The 18,282-nt window shown below is 42.9% G+C and overlaps 1 long non-coding RNA gene across 1 annotated transcript; it reads left to right on the top strand.

Annotated features, from left to right (window-relative positions):
- Positions 1–35: 35 nt before the first annotated feature.
- LOC133225047 (uncharacterized) lies at positions 36–16,861 on the top strand. Its single transcript, XR_009729007.1, has 3 exons — positions 36–1,026; positions 10,975–11,033; positions 16,693–16,861. It is a non-coding gene; the product is annotated as an uncharacterized LOC133225047 (long non-coding RNA).
- Positions 16,862–18,282: the final 1,421 nt, after the last annotated feature.

Genomic DNA, 18,282 nt, shown 5'->3' with positions numbered 1-18,282 from the left:
AGTTGATTTTTTTTTTTTCTTTCATGAGAAAGGGAAAAGGAACAGGCAAGTTTGAAATGGAATTGTACATAAAACTATCTTGTTCATCTTTGGGGTTTTTTTTGCTATCCCAAGTATCTGGTATGCAATCAGGTTTGAAACAGCAATACTGAAGCACAATTCCTCGTGCAGTCTCATCAGCAGGCCTTTTTTTCCCAAGACTTCTGTGGATTTGCAGAATTCTTGCCTAAAAAGGCCGTGTCTGGGTCATTGACTGATGTGACTTTCTAGGAGCCTACAGCAGCTCTTAAAAGAGTTTACCTATGTTATTTAGCAACCATACCAAGTTTTATTTGGCATGGACAGATTAAGGGGACAGTGTTTAAGAATACTGACTTCCATTTTTGTTCTGCCCAGGGGCAAAAAGTTCTGGGCAAGGAAGTGAAGTAACTCTAGATAGACTAATATGACATCCTTCCATCTGTAGACAACGTGTCTTTTCCAGTGCATTATAAGATCATTAATGAACAGGGAAGTTTTACACTGAGGTTATGGCTGGTGCTCGCCTGCAGTTTTCTGATTCTGGGCAACAAAGGTTTTAAGTGTGTAAATGAATGTAAAGATTGGGTCACTGCTATTTAAATTCCATTAATGAGTGATTAATTGTGCCATTAATATAAAAAAAAGGGACTAGGCTAAATGAACAAAAGATTTACTGTTTTGCTGCTTATTTATAAAATGGGAGACATGCAATTGAGAACTTCACCTTGCAACGGAATTACTATGTGTTTAGTAAATACAGGTACAAGCATAAAATCTGAGTGTTCAGAGAGTCTTTCAACTTCCTTATTTAGGTTTCTTTGTAAAGGGAACCAAGTGTTCCTTCCCATCTTCACACACACCCCGCTCCTGGATTTACGTACGGCTCCTACCTTTATCAGTGAATTGCAAAAGAAACTATAGACAACACTATCACTGACCGCACAATTCTTCTGAACAGGCTCATCCAGTATGCAGGATGAGGTGGAGGGATCTACAAGGAAAAACGTATGTGATTTTTGTATCTGTGTTTTAAATAGATTATAATGATGCATTTGAAAAAAACGTGGATTTAAGAGTGTGTTAAGCCATACTGCAGTAAGCAATACTACCTTGTGGCTTTTCACAGTTTAGAATATTTCATTTTCCAACTTACGTGATTCTTGATTATAATTGAGTTTTTTGGTTTGTCCTTTTTAATGGAAGGACAATGTAAGTACAAACAGCACAACAGTTGTATATACTTACATATCCTTACAGTCTGAACCATCGAAGTATGCCAATTTTACAGCTTGAGCTGATGGAGCTCAAATTGGCCAAGGCTAGGAGTTGCCCCTAAGGTATGCTGCTCTTAAAAGTTTGGAAGAAGTTTTTTGTGTGTTTTGTCTGAGCTGCTTTGAGAGCAGCAAAATACAACCTAGTGTTACCTCAATTTTGTGTTCACTCGTAGTTGGATTCATTTGCTTCTATACCTCTTGTCTCTTCTGACACAATTTCACAGACATACACCTCCTTCACTCCTACTCTTCTGATTAAGTTGTACCCACTTTGCTAACCTTATTTTTCCATGGAATCTATCTAATTTAATCTTCCGCCTCCTTCCCTGCATTGAAACCTGTACACGTCTCCCTCTGTATCAGACTTTGCCCCTGCATGTCTTGGCATAGCAACTGTGGTGGCAGTGTTTGTTGCACTTGCAACTGCATCTGTTCCCGGAGGCATGACCATCAGTCACTGCTGGAAAATCCTCACTGCTTCTGCTGCTCATACTGGAGCATGCCAGGTACAGGGGGGTCATGAAGAATACATCTGCCCAACTCACACTAACTTAATTGTTTTGGGATATATTAGGGAGTGCAATGTGCAGGTGTATCTATGCTGTCAAAGCTGATACTGGTCTTCCTTGTCCACCCTGAACTACACTGGTTGTCCCTCTACCACATAAGGTAGAGATGGAGCCTGTTCAGTGGCTTTTTACATTCAGTTTCTTGATCCTATGGTAGAGTCATTGTAGGAGTCAGATGGAGCTTGTCAAGATGTTCCTGTCAAGACCAGGAAATGGGATGTCAGAAGGTTACTAAAATGTTGGATTTTCTGTGATGCTGTTTTGTGTGAACCTCCAGAGGAAACACTGGAAAACTTAACTACAAAGCACAGCAGAACCTCAAGCCTGAGCTCCTGCGTGAGTTGAGGAATTCAAGCTCGTAAGTAAGGGCTTGCAAATAGCCCTGGCATGCATTGACAATTGTCATTACAGACATAAGACCCCGAGATTACTTAATGAGTGGTATTTTTTTCACAAGAAGTTTGATGCCCAGCATAAGGTCTTCAACAGAATCTTGGAGAATTACGCAGCAAATAATGGATGTGATGATTTTGAGGTAAGATTGCATGAAAGAGTCCCTAAAAGCTGGCAAAACAGACTTCCAGCATTTTGTTCTGCTCGCTGAAGGAATTCTGCTCTCTGAAAAAGGGGTTCATTATGAAGTAACCTCTAACATGTTAAGAAAGGCTGGAGCTTGGTATGATTGTCATAAACAGAATGGTCTAGGGCTAGGCACGTTAAGAATGTTTGCTATCACTGGCATACATTCTGTTCACTGGCTTGCTTGACAGACAAACCAAACCAAAGTGTTTTCCTTACCAATTTTGCATCCATGTGACTCCCAGAGATTGCACGATACAGGCGGGTTTTTTTCAGTTACTTTCCACAAATTTGACTTTTAAGGCCACTTTCATAAACCTTTTGGTGCACTGACTTGTGAAATCAAGTTTCAGACAGCATTGCATTGCATCGCATTACACTGGTTATTCTCCTATATGTTTTTCTCCAATCTAAGCAACATTTTCCCTCTATTTAAGCTGCTGTAATGAATACCCTCATTACTAATAGACTGGGGTGGGATGGGAAACAGCTTTCAAATATGTGGTTCTTCACTAGATGTGGGAAGTGTTGATGTATGAATGAAGTGATTGCCTGTACTTAATGTACATCTGTGAACAAACTGCAGAATCTCGCTCTTTGCCAGTTGGTTAGAAAGGGAGAGGTAAATGTGACTCTCTGATCCAGAGTATAAATCAGGGTGATGCTGCATGCTGGAGGGACTTGACTCTCACCAGTAGTAGCTGGAGTAGAATTCTGCTGGCCCTAGCCTGCAGTGTTGGCTTTCCCTCTGGCCTCTGCAGTTTAAACTGCAGCCTTCCCTCTGCTCCCCTCCCAGCTGTGCCCCTTGAAACTCTGGTGGTGCTGTCCAAGGCCTCCCAGAAGCCTGGTTAAGACATCCAGCACACCACTGGGTGAGGAGTACCTCTTCTTTATGCAGTTATGTGCACTCCTAATGTAAGCCTCAGACCAAATGCTCTGGAAGTTACAAGTTGTTTTATGTTCAGGCAAAACAGCAACAAATGTTTGATGAATTGTAAGTGGGGGAGTGAACAAATGGACTTGATCTGTTTATCCCAAGACTGTATCTGATGAGTCTCAAGTCAATTACTGTGTCCCCTTTTGACAGCAATTGTTATTAGAGGAGACAGTTTGGCCACCATAATATCTAAGTCTTCCTTTCCACTGATAGATGAATTTTTCTTTGCTTTATTAGCAATCATCTTGACTGAGCTAGCTAATAAACTGATTCAGTGAGCTGTATAAGTCACCCCTCTTGCCCTGTTTCCTCTGTTGGCTTGTGTTTCTCGCTGAAGAATGCCAGCTTTGACCAGTCCTAATATACCAGTTTTTAACGTTAAAACCATACGTGACACAAGTCTTTGAATAGGCTAACTGGAGTGGGCTGGGCTGGGCTGGGCTGAGCCACTGTAGGGTGACAAGGGTCTGAGGTGAATTATTTCCAGCTTTTTCCTAGGTAACACTGGAAATAGTGACCTTCAATCCCTGCCTCTCATCCTGAATAGTAGAACAGAACTGTGTTCAGATACAGGGATTTTGCTTTGAAAGCCGTATGTTTTTGTCTCTGTTGAAGTCTAAGTCTCCAAGGATCTGCAGATCTTAAGCCCAGCTGATAAAAGGAATCGAACTGGCCATTTATTATTTTAGCTAATAAAAGAGTATATTGTATATTAGCTTTTTCACATTCCGAGGCACGAGCAGCAGAATGAAGGTTAAAGGCGTCTGATATTCACAATTAAAGAATGGAGCCTTTGTTTTTCACACAGTATGCAGCTGAGACAGAAGGAATATGCCAGGAAATGAAAACCAGGTGGCTTGGGTTTGAATTTTAAGACCAAAGAAATGACCTTCAAACAAAGACTATTTCCTCATTTAATAAAAATAAGTTAAATATATACAAAAACATTTAATTCTTCTCTACATGGCTTTGCAGATGTTTCTGTACATGTATTTTATATTTTCACAGAAAAAACATGATGATGAATATATTTATCTTAAACCCCCTGCTGGGGTACAGGTACAGGTTTTTGTAACACTGGGTTCGAAGCTAATTGTGGCAAGCTTGGAAGGTACATTATATTCAGTGAGAGCAGGCAGAAGTTTTTGTCTCACTGACATGTATATTCACTGACATTCAGTTGCATGCAAACATTACTGTTAATACTGCAGTAATCATGCTACCAGTTACATGATGCTGCCACTCTTGTGTCAGCACCTAAAAAAAAAACCCCAACTTCACCTTGACATCTAAAAAAGAAAGAAGTAAAATCAAGGGCATAATTGTTTCTTATCCTTCCCTGTTCATGATGATATTTATTGTAAAAGATGTAACCATGGTAACTTAAACTTAGTGTAAGGCATCTCTAAAATAGAATTATAAGTTACCATTTAACACAACTACCGTTTTGTTTCAGGTACAGCTTTCATTTAAAGCTTAGAAAACTAGAGACAGCACACCTTGCACATCAGCCTGGTTTTGTTCTCTTGAAAAGGGTGAATATGACTTTGTAGTGACAAGCTGTAGGGTCATTTTGTTACCCACACAGCAGTACAACTGTACCTGCCATTAATGCTCCACACAACCGTTGCCTCCTGCAGCAGCAGGCTCTATCATAGGCTGTGTTGTTTGCCCAGGTGAAGCATATCGGACCACAAGGGTGAAACTACTTCTCCAGCTGACTGGGGTCTCCGGCACAGGCCCCATTGCCATATGCTTTGCTGTGGCAAGCCGTTCATTTGCATGTTGTGACTCAAGAAGTATTCTCAGGTGGTAAGAGAAAAGCCTCTCTTGCAGCATTTTCCTCTTAGAAACTGAGCTTCCTGCTTGGCAGCTAAATTAAGGCTAGAGGTTCTTGTTGATATGGGTGTGTTTCCCTGTGTGATCTAGCACATCGTTAAACATGTTTGGCAGCTTGTAGGTGTTAAGGCAAAGTGTACCTTTTTCAAGTAGTTGATTCAAAGCCTGGTTTATCTTAATGTGATAGCATGTTTCCAAGAACAGTTTTTCTTGTCTGTGCTTACACTGTGCTTCAGGATGTTGTCTGAAACTTTCAGACATCTGCACACAGAGTATGATAGGCCTTAGTACAGAAGCTGACTAAGGTTCATGCATGAAACTCAACTTTCCCTGAGCTTTCTGCTGATTCTAATCTGGTATTGTACAGCAGATTTGAATGAGCTTCTTGACTTGCTATGTTTAATGAACAAGTCCATCTTTGTTCAAAATGCTTCCCTGCTAATCATCACTGCCCTTTGATTTTGTTGTTTTGGTGTAACATTGTAGTTGAATGTTCCTGCAGAGTTTTCAGGAGCAAAGATGTTTAATTACCAAATGCTGCCATATCATTTGCTCACTATTTTTAGGAAGTTACAATTAGGAATTGCATAAGCCTTTGCATGGCTTATATATTAAGGTCTTTCTCTGAATTACTCTCTGAAGATGGGAGACAAACTTACCAGTATTAATGATGCATCCTTTCTAGTATTAACACTTACTTGCCCATGTGCAAGTGAAAATGCATATCTGCTCCTGGGTGCAGCTTGGTTTTTCTCTTATGGCCAGTTATAATTTCTTTCTATACTACTTTGTACTGAGGTAATTCTTGGTGTTTCAATCATTGGAGATGGGCCTGCAGTACAAACTTCTTGGAGTTACTACATTTTCCTATGTTGGCTATTCGCTTGGTGTTAGAAATGCAAGTCTGCTGTTCATGACAGCTTGTCAGCCGCCAGCTCTACATCCTCCATGCTGATGTAATGCCATGTACCACAGTTGTACACCCTTCAAAAGTCTTTATTTTTCAGGCAGTGTGGGATATGCAGTGATTTAAAAACAAACAAAACACACAAAAAGTCCCCACACCACAACAAAACACACAATCCAGCCACCACCACATTTGCATTTTAGCTTGTTTGACTTGTGGTTGGGTTGCATCCATTTTGACTGGGCTATTTTTAATCACTTTCCACGCAAGGCTTAAAAAGCTTTCTCCAGTGTTAGAGAAGAGGCCTCGGGTAAGAGTCTTTGCTAGCGCTGCTCTGAGGGATGTCTATGTGGTACAGATACTGCCATTTGGGAGATGTTTTGAGACTTCCTGTGCAGTTCAGCTATCAAAGAACTTCCTGACACATCTGTTAAAGGTTTTACCTCTGTTCTTGCTTCCTTTGGTTTTCTCAGGGCCTGCTTGTTACCTGCCTCTGGAGTTTTGATGCTATGGATAGTGATACTTTTTTTTCCCCAAAGGAATTAATATGTATCGATTGCAATACTTCTGTTACCATTGATTTTATTTTTAACTTTTTATTTCAACTATGTTTAATGTGTTCATTGTCTCTATTGTTCTACTCATACTGTTTTCCTCTTTAACTGGATCATTTTCTTGTTATACCACATCCATATTTAAAGCCAACCCAAAACTTCAGGTATCCTAATCAAGGCAGTAGTCCTGAACTTTGCTTTAAGTACCCATTACCACTATGTTTAGCTCAAGTGTTTTCTTATTTAAGCCTGAATATATTTCCTGAGAATGTAGAGTTCAGGCCTGGGTCCTTGGTCCAGTGTTATGTAGAATAAGGGTCTTAATAAGTAAACAGCTTTGCTTTGCTGTTTTGATTTAGGGTTAAAACATGGAATTGTCTAGTACATCTTGTGTGTTGCCTTGTCAAAAGTTAGATTTATGTGCTTGAAATCAGGCAAGCATGGGTGTGAAGATGGATCAAGTGTGTAGTGATTAAAGCAGGGTATTGAGACTTCCTGCTCTGGCAAAAGGTGTGCTCCATGACTCCACGGCTAAGCTTTTCTGGAAAACGGGAGTTGTGACACCTAGGATCAACTCTTGGGAACCAGGCGGAGGGTACTCAAAGGGACCCTACAATAAATTAGAGGACAGTTGTTGGCTTCTTCCAAGAAGTGCTGTCAGAATAGAAGAGGCAATAGCTAAAGCACTGGTCCCAGAAAGAGGAGGAAAAAGTATTTGGCAAGCAAATAATTAATTTTATCTGCTGTTCTCTTGCGCTTTATCTGTGCACATCTTGTATGTAGTTATTATGTGAAGTTCTCTGTTTCATTTTAACTGCCATGTATCCCTGAAAGTTGGCACTTATACCCCAGTTTCTGAAAGGATGTGTCTGTGGGAAGAAGGCATTTATACTGGGGAAACAGTGGGCTTTTAGTGCTACTTTTAGGGCCTGCAGGAAGGAGTGCCAGCGTCTGGCCTCTGAGGAAACCAGGAGATGTAGGTCTGCAAGTCACAGCTGAGCTGGTAAATTCACTCTAAATCCCGTGAGAGTCACTTGAGGCCACCCAGCTCCCTGGGCTTGAGCTCCTGGGCTGTGCGCTGTGCCAGCGATGCTTGCGATCCCCTCCTCTTCCTTCTCCCGGTGATAAAGTGGATTGATCTGTTTTATTCCCCCTCATATCCGAGTCTAAGAAATACCACAATTTAGTAGCTGTTGAAAATTTAAACATTTACTTGCAGCTGGGGTAAATTATTGCAAGGCATGTTTAGAGTGTGGCTTGTCTCCAGCAGTCTACCCACAGGAAGACATCCGAGAGCCCAGCTGCTGCTATTTACTGTGGCAGAACAATGCTTCCCATCCTTCAGGAGGTAGGTTCCCTTTCCTTTCCAGGGCTTGACTGTGTCTCATCACTGTGGTAAGAATGCTTCTTGGTGTTTCTTTTTTCATATCAGCTAAACTTGGTTGCTGGAGTGAACTCGGGCCATCTGCCCTGATGCTGGAAAGGAAGAGTACAGCCTGCTCTCAGCTATCTTAAGCCGCTAGCAAATCAGCAGTGCGACATGAAGGACTTAGTAAGGAGTCTCACGCTGAATTGCAGGCTGTCGTGATTAAAACTGATCTGCCCCACTTGGCATACTGGTTCAAGATGTTGCTGTTTAGTGGGAGCACTCTAGTAATACAGGCATAGCTTTTCCTGCCTCTCTGACTGCATCCTCCTCCCCACTTCCACCTAAGTGGGTTTGAATCCATAACATACTGTTTAGAAAACTGGTTTCCTGCACAGTCAACACAAAGTCATGGAATCATTTAAATATTGTACTGAAATGTGTTGTTTCCTGAGCTAAAGGAACTGCAAAACCCACCAGGAAGCGCTGCATGATAGGGGTGTGATTTGCAATGTTATTTATTGTTAAGTATGAGTTACTAATGATGTGGCTGGTCAGCAGAGTTAAGATGTTAATGCATTATTAAACCAGTAGTACTGGTATACAAGAATAAATGTTTTTAATGCAAAGTAAGCAGTCAAAGAAGTCATCCTGATACACTCTCACAGTTTTGTTTTGAGAGATAGTGGAATGAGCTCTCACCTTGCCATTCAACGAAGGTGTAGGCTTAACATTTCTGAACTCCAGCATTCGTCTCCTGTACCCAAATAATGTCTGCTTAAGGCACTGTTTTTCTACCAGCAAGGTGTTTTCGTGTTCTCACTGTGCTCTGGGGTTTAGGAAATTAGAGGGGAGTAAGGCAGCTGTACCGTAAGCTTAGAAGCTCATTTTTGACCCACTTTATTCTTGTAGCTGTGTCTGTGATTATGTCTGGAGATGTTAATAGTGACATTATTTGGAGCACAGCCATTGACCCAGTCTGATCTTGCAAGAGGATTGGGGAAGACATCTGCACTCATGCAGAAGCTCACAAATGTCCTTGAGGCATCATGCAAATGCAAAGTCCATCTGTATGGGCTGAATCCATAGATTTTCCTCTTGCCACCAGGCACATGTGCTGAGCATTATTTATTCCATCCATTGCTAAGTCAAAATATTGTGCAGAACGCATGTGGTTTTGGCATTGTATATTCTTAACTATTGTATTTTGCATACATATAGGATACTTCATTATAAAAACAGAGCAGATATTCACATTGCATAAGCTTTAAAAGGCTTCTACAGTGAAAGACAAATCCATTTAAAAGGGATTTGGACAGCCTGCAACAGTTACTCAATCTCGAACTCATGACTTTCCACTCAGATGCCTTGTTCCAACTTGCATAAATAGAGGGCAGGTTCCTGGTTTCTTTGAGGGAAAGAAGGGTTGAGTTGGAAATGCTTCATATTTGGATCCTTTATTGTTTGTTTATTGAAGACTCTCAGCAGTTCTTAGCCCCAGAGGTTTTGGTAAAGAACATGCCAGATGAACTGATGTTGATGTTTAAGTCAGAGCAAGGTTGTCTGCTCTCCAAAAATCCAGTGCAAATAAAACCAGCCAACCACAGGATCTTTCTGTTCATGACACTTTCTGCATGGCCTTCACCAGTGTCAGTATGTGGGGACCTTCCTAGGATGCACTGTGCAGGCAGTGTGGCCATCAGCAGGTCACTGTAACTTCACCAGGCTCATTGCAGTTAAGGATGGCTTCCTGCCTCTCTACCCTGTTTCTCTCCAGTCACTATAGGGCTATAAGACACACTCCTGATCTAAAGAAGCAGGCTTTTTGTTTCCCTCCCAGGAACACAATGAGCCCATGTCAAAACAATCAGTTGTTCATTCTGATGAATGTATGTACTTATTAAAAACAAATTAACCTCCTAGAGAAATGGAACTTCCATCAAAATCTCACAAAATTCTCCTTCCATTACCTTGTTTGGAAATGAAAAGGGGTTGGAGTAGGGAATGCTTTGTTTTCTTTTTCTTTAGAAATATCCTTATTTGGCATCTGTAAAGCATTTACATTCCCTAGTTCTGGATCAAAGTCCTTTCATGGCTCATGTTACTTATTTCCTTCTTTAACTGAAGCACAGAAAGAAAAATGGATTTTTCCTCCTGAGGCTTACAGTATAAGCCATTGTGAAAAGTCAAATCCCACTTTTTAGCAAGGAAGTAGCAAGAATGAGGAATAAAACATCTCAAAATGTGTAATCTGAAGAACCACCACCACCCACTTCAGAATGAATGCTGTCAGTAAAGGCAAGTTTGTGCAGCAGTTAGGAAGTGTGTAAGGTAAAATCTAGTAAAACCAAACTAAGGTAACTGTGCTGCTGGATTTCCTTTGTTCCTCATAAGCCAAAGGTTTGTGCTCCTCACGGGAGGAACTTTGTCCTCTTCAGCCTGTGTAGTGGCTAGTGCAGTGGGCCAAGTACTGGGATACAAACAGCAGTTGGATCAGGTACCAGAAACATAAGAAAACACTTGTATTGCACAAGTGGCAGGATGAAACCTGGGTTTGGCAGAACTCTTTTCTGATAGAAGAAAAGGACTCCTGTGAATCAGCCATGACATCTGATCTTGTTTTATATTTGCAGGAGTTTGTAGATAGTTTTGTTTCTGAGTGCAGAACAAGCTCCTTTCAAGTCTGCCGCTCCCATTGATTCTGTGCCCCAAAGAGCTCCCTGTTTCTGCTTATTTTCAAAGCTCTGCTGGCTATTCCTCTGGCTTTCTGCCTTTTGTAGACACATGGAGCTGGGCCCCAGCACCCCCTTCAGTTTGCAGGCAAGCTTTTATGCTGTGGCCTATAACCATGAGTGTTGGCGCTCTGGTGTTTCTCAGTATTGCTACAGCAAAAGAGTATATAATGGCTCTTTCTGACTTGTCTTCTAGGAAGAATTTGGACATCTATTAGTTTTTAGCATGGCTTCTGATGATCCAACTAGTTTGAGGTAAGCTGGTACCATAATATATACATCTCTGTTCCTGTAGCTTTGTTCTCCTGAAAACAAATTGTAAATTTTCATCTGCTTTAGTGTATTCCTATATTTTAATTGGTTTCCTTCACACACCTTCAGTCTGCAAAGTTCTAGTCTAGTGCTCCCTTTCTGTAAGGGAACATACAATAATGCATAGCGGGTTTTATATTTACCCATAAGGCACCATGGACCGCAGACTGTTTAGGCTGATTTATTTCCATTAGCTTCCATCCAGAAGATCTGAACTTAATGCAGACTTAGAGCATTTCTCCAGAAATAACGTTACTGACACCCTCTGTCACATGGTTCTCCCTGCAGAGCTCTTTGCCACATAACTGCTGTGATGGAAGAGAAAAACCTGCCTTTGGATTATGAGCTAAACCCTAACATCAGTGAGAAAGCTACCACGGTGCTGCTCCCTCCTTGGTGGCAACTGCATGTTAGTCACTATGTGCTTCCACAGCCCTTCTAATTAAATATAACTTCAGGGATGGGATTTAGTTCTTCATGCGACTTGAAAAGTGAAATCTCTTGTTGGATTTTGGGCATTGGGGAAAATACAGTTGAATCTGGAGAAGGAATTTGCTAGCAGAACAGTCCCGAATCTTACCTGGGTCTTACAGTTGGCATTGGCCTCATTAGGTCCTGGCAGAGCCTCAGGCACAGGCCCTTTCTTCCTCTCTGCATGCTGAGAATGGATTGGAAAGGATTCCTGCCTAATTTATCCTGTGCAATGCTCCTTACTTCCAAGACAGCAGCCTTGGGCAATTGACCTGGTCTTTTCTTTCCAAACTTACTTTATTTTGCCTGATAGATTTCAACATTGCTGGCATGCATCTACTGGTGTCCCATCAGCTGTACCTAGTACTAGGCAGAAGTGAAGATTGTGCAGGTAGTGAGAAGTGAAAAGACCAAGGACATGAAATCTTCTTGTATTAAAGTAGTGATGATGCTGTAATGCAACTGAGATTAAACTTTGGTATTTTATATTAGTGGAGCAGTTCAATGAATATTATCTTGAGCATGAAAGTAAAAAAGACTTCAAAGCTAGGGATTACAAATAACTCATTGCTAATAGGTTGTTTAGGTGAAGTGAATGTATAAGAGGGGTTAATGTAGTGTCCATTCGAACTATCAATGATATTTTTCTAATGAGTATGACTTACTAGATAAATACAACTTGGACAATTACCTGATGTTGCCCTCAGAGGGGTACACAGGAAGTTTCAATGTAACAGGAATCCTACCCCCTGGAGACCATTTGCTGAATTCTTTAAAGGTCAGGCATACTTGCAAGTCAGTGGAAAAATGAGGATTTAGATAAAAAAGAATACCTCAAAGCTGGTGAATCACTTCAGACCGCATGTACTCAAAGATACTGCTTTTAAAGTCCAAAATCACTGCTGTCCTGAGTTGGGAGGGTGAGGGGGTAGAACTGAAATACTTTAAACTCATATATACTTATACCATGCACAAGGAAGCCCTAAGCATACTTTTCTTATGGCTTCTATTTTCTCTCCATGTTTCCCCTAGAAGATTAATGACAGGAGATTTAAGATTAATGATACAGGAGACTTAAGATATTTTATATACCCATAAATGGAATAGGGCTGAGAACAGAAAGTTTAAATACTGAACTTCCCTCTTGCTGACTTGGTTTTTCTTCCCCTTCATTTCTTTTTCTTGTTTTTGCAGTACCTTAGCACCAGTTGGTATAGAGTGTCTTATTTTGGAATGGAATCCAGACTCCACAGCCAGCAGTTCTGTAATGGGGTGAAGTGTCCATTGGGGTGATGGGGTTGTTGTGTGTTGGGGTTTTTAGGTTGTGGGCTTTTTTTATCTGTTGGAAAGCTTAAAGCACACTTGAATAGCTTGGTATTTTCCAGGAAGGAAGCATAGCAGATAAAAGTGAAAACACCAAACAAGCAGCAAAATGACCCAGATCTCTCTGGCCCTCTTTATGTGACAGAAGGCAGAAAAAAAGCATAGGCTGCTTCTTCCCCTTCATCCTGTCCTCACTGCATCATGTGAAACCTTGTCCAGAGCCCATGGAAATCGCCATGTCTTTCTACTGACTTACCTGGTTTCTAGATTGAGCACTGGGCTGTGTGACAAATTGCTGAAGATTTAGTTGCAGTCTCTTGTCAGGGATGGCAAAGATAGGTGTTTGCACATGCCCCTGACACACTGCTTACAGAGCTGAAGGGAGCCTCATTCTTACCACTGCCAACAAAATCTTCCTGTTTTGCAGAGATGCGTTTCTAGGCTGTTATAACCAGAAAGGAATTAACTCAGCTTAGCCTGCCCAGTTGTCATCTGCCTTAACACCTCCCCTTTCTTCCAAACCTGGTATGAATTACATGGACAACTGCAAGAGAGGTGCTAGCTAAGACCACCTGTAAGATCACCTTAACATATGGGGGAGTGTTTATTCCTTTTCTGTTAGCACAGCAGAAGGCTGCCGTAGTTATGATTTCAGCTTCAGATTCACAGTTTCCAATGGTGCCGTATGTCTGAGCCTCTGTGCATTAACTACAGGGCTGCAGATGTATAATCAGAAAGTATTTTAAAGGAGAGGAGGCCTGTGTCTGGATAAGATGAAGTGCTGTTAAGGTCTCCTCCCCTCTTTGTCCTTATCAATGGATGGATTCATGTTGTTTGATTCCTCCCTTACCTCCCAACTATTAAACAAGTAGATCTAGGAGGAGAAATAACTTAATCAAATAAAAAGAATCTCCCTTGGGGAAAAATAATACAATAAATTCCTCCTTCTGAAAGTAAATCATTCCAAAACAGAAGGGAGGACTTGGAGAGGGCAGCGATAGGCAGCTTGAAGTGCTTTCTGAGGTGACCACCTGCATCCCACCTCCTAATCACCCTGTGTGCTGTAGCGGTGCAGGAGGGAAAAGATGGTGCCAGCAATAATTAGTTACTGTCTCTGGTGTTTTGCTTGCCCAGCCTCCTGCTGTGGCTTGTGTTTGCCCTTCTATTTCGAATTCACACAGCTCTGTATGGTTTTGCTTGTTTCCACTGCTGCCGTCTCATAACGGTGCATATACATCACTCTAATCTGGCTCCCACTGAGTCTGTAAGGGGGAAAGAAAACACAGCAGGGTGGTTTTGTGTTGCTGTTAGAGGGTAGGCAACAGGTAGATACCAGTGACATGCTAGACATCTGAAGTCATCAGAAATGGTTCGATGATAAATGTAACTTCTGCTATCAGCCCTGTCTTCCACCCATGCTCAACAGTGGCAAATAAACACTATTCAGGAACACACTGACTGTATTTACTTTAGCTTTCTTCACGAGGCAGGAGCCAAACACATGTCTAGGAACAATTGCACCCTGCATCTGTGAGTGATCATCCTGCTTAAATACAGCAGCAGGTCTGACTTTGAAGAGCAAAACAGAGCCCTTCCCCCTGCCTCTGCTGCTCAGCTGTGCAGGCAGAGCAGGAGCAGGGAGGTGGTGCAGACGCTTGGCTGCCTTCTAGTGACCACATCCTGTTAGGCTGCGGAAACATCAACCTAATGCTGAGATCTGTCTGAGATGTAGGAGTGCTTGTGGGGATCCAGCAGATAATTTGCAGACATGTTTGTAGTGATGCAGGGAGAACTCCTAACCCTGCTCCTGCCCTTGGTCTGTTCACCCGCTTCCCCCCCATCCTGGTTCTCTGTAGCATTTAACTACAGTGCAAATGGATTTATTTCAGTGAGGTTTCTTTCTTTTCCTCTGCTGCAGCTCCCAGATGTTGTTTTCCTGATACTGCATGGGAAGACTTAACACTGAATCTGTGCTGGCTGAGTAATGGCCAGAGCAGCAGCCTTTACCTGGGATCTTTCCCCAGCTGTGTCAGGGTGCTGCACCTCACAGGGCAGGAGATTTGCCTTGTACAAGCAGGAAACCAGGCACTGTGAGACCAGCAGCACTGCGGCACGAGAGAGAGTTGATAGTGAGTTTCTTAAGCCCTAAGTCAGTGCCCAAACCTGGGCTTGCAATATTTCACCACGTGAAAACGGCATGTGAGAGTTTAGCAAAGGGCAGATTGCTTATGATGATGCCTAAGTTCTGTTGAAATCACGTGCTTAAATCTAAGCGTGCCTGGGAGTTCTGCTGAGCCCAAGTGGGTATGAGAATGCTAAGTGCTGACACAAAGTCTGGATGGGGAAGTGGCTCATGCACCTAAAACTGCTAATAGTAAATGGCGTTCATCCAGTTTCAGAGGGAACTGGAGGAACCTTGGTTTTGGCAGAGGCCTGTTACAGTGGGCTTGTGCTCTACAGAGCCCCATTGTGTTTTGGCCAGATCATGAAATCTCAGTATGGGCAACCGCAAATTATTTGGGGCAGTTCTGGTCCTCCTTGCTGTTAGTCAGAAAGTGCTAAAGTTCAAGGCTTCATATTTCCAGTTTTCTTTTTAAACTACTTAAAGGGGGAGTGGTGTTTGTGTTTCATAGAAGAGTTCCACCTGGATGCACAGAATCCTCTTAGGATCAGGCACGGGTCAGTAAGGAACAAATGCACCAGCCATCCTTAGAGAGTTTCTTTCCACTTCCCTGTCAGAGGCCCAGTGTAGTGCTGGGGGTTTTTCCTTTCCAAAACCAGCTTTAATTCAAGATGATGATATCTGGCAAGCTCAAGTGTATTTTCTTTAAAGCTCTTGCACACCTGTTTTGAAGGTATTTGTTACTGTCTCAGCTGAGGAAGTCAACATAATGCTGCAGGTCTGAGAGCTGCAGGTGTGACCATTACTTGAAATACTAGCTCTGGATCCTAATGTCTTTGTGCTTCCTCTTCCCCGGAAAGGCAATTGAGCATACCGCATCATTTCACATGAAAATGTGCTATGAAATTACTGTCAGTGTACTAGCCAGGGCTAAGGGGTTGTGGAGTAAAACAGCTCAGAAGAGAGAGTTAATTCTGCATGGTATACCAGGAACCTGTAACAGTGTTTTTTGTGCTGTTTTGTGAACAGGAGAGGAGGACACTGTACTTCCAGAGAAGCATTGGACTCCTTTACTTCGATGGTAATGATTGCAGCACTGTGACTAATCTTGGCAGTTCATGCAAAGGGCACTTTAATGAATAGTGTAAATACAGTTGTAAGGACCTCTCTAAACTGAGTGCTGCCCTGTCAATATGGGATGTGAACACTTTCTGTTGTCCTGCGTGCCCCGGGGGGACCTTTCCAAGCAGCAGCATCGTAGGGTGTTGGTCCTCCCAGGCACTGTTCCGTGCACAAGACTGCTTGTGGGGAACAGAAACTTCAGAAGGGTATTTCAGTACTAGCTCCCATCTAGGCCAGTGTTTTACTCCCAAGGAACTGTCTCCTACTGCACCAGCAGATTTCCATGCAGATGGCATACCACCAGCTTAGTTTCCCAGCAGGGGGTTGCTGGGGGTCCCAAAGAAGGTACAAGATTTTTACCAGATTCTCAGATTGGAGCAGAGAGCAAATCTAAGGAAACCATTTTCCTGATGTATCCACCAAGTTTAACTGCAGGTGAAACGCTATGGCACATGCTAAGTCCTCGGAAATAAGCATTTACAATGGAAAAATCACAAGCTGGACCTTTCTTTACAATGCTGAAATTTGCCTGCATTTTCTTCCTTTTTTTCCTCTTGCTCTCAGCTGGAAGCTAACTTCTGCTTACTGCTGAGCTCTGTGTGCTGAGCCTCTGTTTCAACAGAGCCTGGAAGTCTGCTGTCCAAGCGGAATTTCTGGGCTGAACCAGTGGGACACAGAAAGGCTCTGGTCCACAGCACACGGCAGCAGTGCATGGTTCCACACACAGAGCAAACCTGCTGATGCCAGCGTAATGCTGCTAGGTGTTTTGGCATGAGAAAGACCTGGCGGAATTGATGCATTCTGAGCAAGTACTGCATTCTCTCTTGATGCTTTTTATTTGTTTACTTTAAAAGACTGATTTGTATTAACACTGTTTTTCCCATCAAGACCCCTTTAGAATAGGTGGAGCCAAAATGTGTTGTGACTTGACTGTTATTTTTAATCCCTATTTACAGTGATGCCTTAAAAGCCTGAAACCAACATCTGTTTCCCTCTTGGATTAGTTTTCTTCCATAGAAGACATTTCCCCCCTTTTATTTTTTAACTACTTAAAGTCACCCCATTCTGTAATCAAGTGTTGAAAAGTCTCAAATCACTTAAATCGCATCAATCTTATCTGATGTATTGGGCACAGAATTTAACTTGTAGGGAGATAGGTGGCCTCTTAGTGCAACAAAGAGGAGGGAAAGAGGGAATCTTCACTCCTTTGCTCTCCAGTTACATGTCCTTGGAAAAATGTAATTACCCTCATTACCTTCAGCGTGTTTCTAACTCCTGTTGCTGTGCATTGTGCCAATTATTTGAATCAAATCACGTCCTTCAGGGATTCAGCTTGTCAGTACTGAAGGGTAAGAAAGAATTTACCCCTTTGTGCTTCCCTTATGTGCCTGGCTGTGCAGTCTTGCTCTGGTGTTCAGGTCACACTGACAGCCAGATCTGGGTGGAACTCCAATTTGTCCTAGGTCAGCTGAACAGTAACACGGGGTGATGCTTGTTTTCCTCTGCAGCACGGGGCAGGGACGGTACTGCTTGTTTGCTTGCTTGTTTAAAAAGAGGTACAGCTTATCTGATGTGCTGGTCCTTGAGAAGTGAAATAATACGTTGAGTATGAAAACACTTGGGCCAGATTAGTGCAAAGCAGCTGTTAACACTGTGTAATCCCAAAAGAGATTAAAAAAACCCCAAAACAAAACCAACACGACTCTTGACAGTTTTGCCTGGTGGATGTGATTTGACAAACACTGATGGGAAAAGGGGACAGAAAGGAAAAGGCATCGGTTTCCCCTTTTATGCGGGATTGGGGTAGCACGTTCCCCACATTCCCTCAGCCTGGTGGGAGCCACAGTAGGCCTGAAGACTGAGGTGTGCATGGGCTCGTAGCCAAGCGTACTGTGCCCCAAGCCTGGACCCCTTGCAGCGGGCCGGGGGTAGCACGGCCTCCGCCGCCGCTCTGAGAAGGGCATCGCCGCCTGTCCCCTGAGGGACTCGCGTTTCGGCTCCCCCGGCGGCGTGTGGCAGGTGCCCCCGGGGACCCCCTGCTACCTCCGCGGCCAGGCCGCCGGTCCAGGCTCAACCCCCTCAGCCTCCGTGTGCCGGGGCGGGCCCGGTCCGGCGGCACCGCCCCTCGCGCTGCCCTGCGGGGCGGGGGCGCGG

Source organism: Neopsephotus bourkii, unplaced genomic scaffold, assembly GCF_033783945.1.
Source record: "Neopsephotus bourkii isolate Nb327-2 ecotype Australia unplaced genomic scaffold, CSIRO-AGI_Nbou_v1 NB_196, whole genome shotgun sequence".
NCBI classification, from domain to species: domain Eukaryota; kingdom Metazoa; phylum Chordata; class Aves; order Psittaciformes; family Psittacidae; genus Neopsephotus; species Neopsephotus bourkii.
This window is presented reverse-complemented; position numbering and strand designations above follow the sequence as displayed.